The sequence below is a fragment of the Bos indicus x Bos taurus genome, chromosome 3, assembly GCF_003369695.1.
Source record: "Bos indicus x Bos taurus breed Angus x Brahman F1 hybrid chromosome 3, Bos_hybrid_MaternalHap_v2.0, whole genome shotgun sequence".
Classification (NCBI taxonomy): domain Eukaryota; kingdom Metazoa; phylum Chordata; class Mammalia; order Artiodactyla; family Bovidae; genus Bos; species Bos indicus x Bos taurus.
Window position 1 is genome coordinate 42809803 of NC_040078.1, and position 5149 is coordinate 42814951.

Genomic DNA, 5149 nt, shown 5'->3' on the forward strand with positions numbered 1-5149 from the left:
AAAATAAAACATATGGATAAACTTAATGATCAAAAGAGGAGAGTCTTAGCTTATGTTCTCAAAACCAAGACCAGGAGTAAGTAGTTTACAAGAATCAACCAGCTATAAGAAAAAGATAAAGAAAGTTAAAACTAAAGGGAGAAAAGAAAAATATGAACCAAAAGAAAGCCAGGATAGTAATTTTAATATCAAAATGCACTTGAAAATAAAAACATCCTAAGTGTGGAAGAGGGGTGTTCTCTAGTGCTGAGAAAATGAATAATAGTTCAAGAAGCTGCTACTGGTAATTGGAAATACTGACTCATGTCTCAGAAAGTGTTATGTGAAGCAGAAATTTTCTTGAGAATTAAAATTAATTAGCTATCATTAAAACATCATGGAGTTTGATATCAATTCAAATTGCCCTCATCTCTATTAAGTTCCAGTTTCCTTCTCTATTTACTAGCTTTGCTCCTTTCAACAAGTCACTTATCTTTTTTTGGTCAGTATCCTCCTCTCAACAACAGGATACACAATATCTAGCTAACCAACTGTGTGACTTTAAGTTTGTCTCTCTGATTCTCAACTTCCAATTTCTAAAGTAGATATTTAAAAATACCTGCTATGCCAAACCAGGTTGGTAAGAGAAAGTGAATGTAAAGGGTTTGGTGAAATGTAATGTCCTATAGATATTACTGTTGTTTTTACCATTATAGCAGCAAATTTCTCGCTGTTCAAAAATTAGAACATGGCTTCCCAGGTGGCACAGTGGTAAAGAAACTGCCTGCCAATACAGGAAATCAAATGACTTGGCTTCGATCCCTGGGTAGGGAAGATCCCCTGGAGAAGGAAATGGCAACTCACTTTAGTATTCTTGCCTGGAAAATTCCATGGACAGAAGAGGAGCCTGGTGGGCCACAGTCCTTGGGGTCAAAAAGAGTCGAACACAACTGAGCACACACAAACACATCATTACAGCAGCAATTTGCTCACCGTTCAGCTGTTCAACTGTATTTGCTCATTGAAACAGCTGTACTGTTTCAAAAATTAGAACATGGCTTCCCATGTGGCGCAGAGGTAAAGAATCCGCCTGCCAATACAGGAGACCCAAGAGACTCAGGTTTGATCTCTGGGTAGGGAAGAAAATGGCAACTCACTCTAGTATTCTTGTCTGGAAAATTCCATGGAGAGAAGAGAAGCCTGGTGGGCTACAGTCCATGGGGTCATAAAGAATCGAACACAGCTGAGTGTGCACACACACACACTTCATTATAACAATTCACTCACTGTTCAGCTGTACTGTTTGAAAAATTAGAACATGTCAATATAATAATATTATCATGTATGTACACAGAATGCACATATTTTCACACTATTTTTCACCACCCAATTAGGTATTGCTATTCCCACTGTAAGACAATGACACTAATTCAGAAAGGTCACAGAACTGGACAAGGATCATTCAGCTAGAAACCTACAGGGCGTGTATTGAATTCATATCTTTTGGACACCACTGTTAAAATGTGGCACTCTATTTGCCAAGTAAAATACACATAACAAGCATTCTAATCAAACATTGAAGAGACACTCTGGAATGAGTTAAAACTAGTAAAGGAAATGGCCCCTTAGTCCTTAAAGAGGTGTAGAGGCATAAGGAAGTAATTAGAGAAGTAGTCAGCTTTCAAAGCACCTCAGAGCATGAGAGAAACCAGTGTCATAAATGCAGTGAGGCATCTAGTTCTCTGGGTCTTCAGCCAATGGAAGTCAAGAATGGCACAGAAAGCCCTCATACTGTCAACTATTCCACACAATGCTCTATTTCAGGGTAAATATAGGGATCATTTCTTCTACACATGGCATTTTCTCAGAAAGCACAAAATGAAACCAGCTGCTGAAACAAAGGAATGACCTTTCTTAGCAGCAGCTGAATGTCCTGGATTCTTTTCTTCCCTCAGTAGTCAACAAGATCCAGGAATTCACTGCCTTTCTAGGCAGGGAAGAGCAATCCATGGATGAGCAATGGAGACAAGAAGGGAGGAAGAGTCTCATTGGTGGAGTTGTTTGGGAGACACCCAAGTTGTCTGTCAAGTACTTTATCAGTGTTAGTGAAAGGTGAGACTGGGTTAAAATTGTGAGGAAGCCACTGTAAGTCCTCTCCCCTCCCCCAGTCCATATTTCAGAATCTTCTTGGTGGGAAAGCCCCATTTCCCTTTCCCCACACTAGCCAGCTTTCTCCTACTTCCTCATTGTTCTGATTACAAATCTGTTTTTAAGCGTTTACACCTAGGGGTAAGAACAAAAAGCATTTGCTCTGGGCATACTTGCTCTTCAAGCTTCATCTCCAGTCATTGACTGAGGGAGTCAGTCACCTCATTGAGGCAATTTTGAGGAGAAAAGAGGAGAAGCTCTGGATGGAAGAAGCAGAGAGTCCCTCCATGCCTGTGAAATCTCAGAGCTGAGGTGCAGGCTTACTCCTAAGACGGCAGGGCAAAGCAGTGGGCAATTCCCTTTCCACTTTCCAGCTACAAGCTCCATATTGCACTATTTACTAACTAAAGATTTTGAGGAAGGAAATTTTGTGGCTACCTTGTCAGTGAGGGAGAAAAAATTCCACCAGGGGTAAGTGGGCTGTTTTATGAACCACAAAGAGGAAATTAAAATCCTTTCTCATCACTTCTTGGTATTTTGGCTAGAATCAAGTGTAGTTTCTGTTCTTATCAGTTTAATATCTTCTCCCACTGAAAAATGTGGCTCTGCTATGTTGGGGCCAGGAGTAATTAAACCAGTGTTAGGAGGAAAGAAAGTGAAATCACTCAGTCGTGTCTGACTCTTTGTAGCCCCATGGACACCAGGCTCCTCCGTCCATGGGATTTTCTAGGCAAGAGTACTGGAGTGGGTTGCCATTTCCTTCTCCAGGGAATCTTCCTGACCCAGTGATCAAACTCAGGTCTGCTGCATTGTAAACAGACGCTTTACCGTCTGAGCCACCAGGGAAAACAAACACAAATTACGAGATTTTCTAATCAAATAATGTAGCTTCCCAGGTGGCTCAGTGGTAAAGAATCCGCCTACAATGCAGGAGACTCAGGTTCGATCCCTGGATGGGGAAGATCCCCTGGAGGAGAAGATGGCAATCCACTCCAGTATTCTTCCCTGGAGAATCCCATGGATAGAGGAGCCTGGTGGGCTACAGTCCATGGGATTGAAAAAGGGTTGTACACAATTTAGCGACTAAACAACAATTAAATAACACACTTCAACCTTTGATTTTCCAGCATAAACTAAGGCTTGAGAATAAATGTGGTCTTAGGTTTTTTGCCTTTAACCGTAAAAGTTATCTGCATTATGAACTTCTCAGGGGAAACTAGTTAACCAGAGCCTAACCTGCTGGGGTATTATCAGAGTTGAACTGATCTGAGGGAAGAACATTATCTAATTACAGTCACCTCTAGCCTTCCATGTAAATATAGGAAAATACTCAACCCCAACCTGTTCTAGTCATTCTGTCTGGCCTAAGGCAGGGAGGGAAAAATGACAAACACTTCTGAAGTTCCCACTCGAGGCACAGGCTCATTAAAAGACTGAGACCTAGTCAGAGACTTCAGAACACTTCCCTTTCCCCCACACCTCACCACCATACTGTGAATGGTGCTTTGACAGCATTTCCTCTCACCTGGTACATCATGTCTAGCTACCAGGATACAGCAAGGATGTGGAGCCACGGGAGCTCTCATATATTACTGGGGGGAATACAAAATAGCACAGCCACTTTGGAAGACAATTTTGGAGTTTCTTACAAAATTAAATATACTCTTACCATACGACCCAGCAATCACTCTCCTAGGTATTTTCTTAAATGAGTTGAAAATTTTGTTCATTGTTGTTCAGTCACTAAGTCATGTCTGACTCTGTGACTCCACAGACTGCAGCATGCCAGGCTCTCCTGTCCTTCGATATCTCCCAGAGCTTGCTCCAATTCTTGTCCATTGAGTCAGTGATGCTATCCATCTCATCATTTGCTGCCCTCTTGTCTCTTTGCCTTCAGTCTTTCCCAGCATCAGGGTCTTTTCAAATGAGTCGGCTCTTTGCATCAGGTGGCCAAAGTATTGGAACTTCAGCTTCGACACCAGTCCTTCCAATGAATATTCAGGGATGATTTCCTTTAGGATTGACTGGTTTGATCTCCTTGCTGTCCAAGGGACTCTCAAGAGTGCTCTCCAGCACCACAATTTGAAAGCATCAATTCTTTGGTACTCAGCCTTCTTTACTGTCCAACTCTCACATCTTTACATGACTGCTGGAAAAACCACAGTTTTGACTATAAGGACCTTTTTTGGCAAAGTGATGTTGAAAACTTATGTCCACACAAAATCCCGCCAAGGGATAGTCATAGTGAAACAGTAAGACCCTATGGTCCTTTCCCACTATGTCCTCTGCCTGACTGTGGGAAAACCTTAAATCAAAGAAATGAGAAAATGCAAAAACAAAGGCAAACAGTCCAATAAGACTAAATAATAATAGTTGAGTCATTGAAAGTGAAGGACAGTGAAAGTGTTAGTCACTCAGTCACATCCAACTCTTTGTGACCTCATAGCCCATTATACTCCTCTGTTCATAGAATTCTCCAGGCAGGAATACCAGAGTAGGTAGCCATTCCCTTTTCCAGAGGATCTTCCTGACCCTGCGATTGAACTAGGGTCTCCTGCATTGCAGGCAGATTCTTTATTGTCTGAGCACTAGGGAAGCCCAGTTTAGTCATTAAGCATAGTCAAGAATCTTTAGTTCCTTCTCAAGGACTATAGATAATATTCTAAGCCATGTCCTGTGAGTTTTCTTATAGATACTGAAACTCCTACCATGTAGAAGTTAACTACATGATGACCAGACCGTAGCCATTAAATAAACTGTCACAATTCCCAGAATTGGCCTCAAAGGAATAGGAACACATCAACCCTGGAACTGAAGATTGACATGTCCATTATCAACATCCCCCATCAGAATGGTACATTTTTAACCTCAGATGAGGTTATTACTATATTGACATCTCATAATTATCCAAAGTCCTAAGGGCTCACTCTTGATGTTGTACATTCAATGGGTTTGGATGAATGCATAATAATATATCTTGTTGTTGTTTAGTTGCTACGTCATCCCTGACTCTTGTTACTCC

At 41.3% G+C, this 5149-nt stretch overlaps 1 pseudogene; it reads left to right on the forward strand.

The window, feature by feature from the left end:
- Nucleotides 1-2648: 2648 nt before the first annotated feature.
- On the forward strand, nucleotides 2649-2855 carry LOC113890652 (annotated as a pseudogene).
- Nucleotides 2856-5149: the final 2294 nt, after the last annotated feature.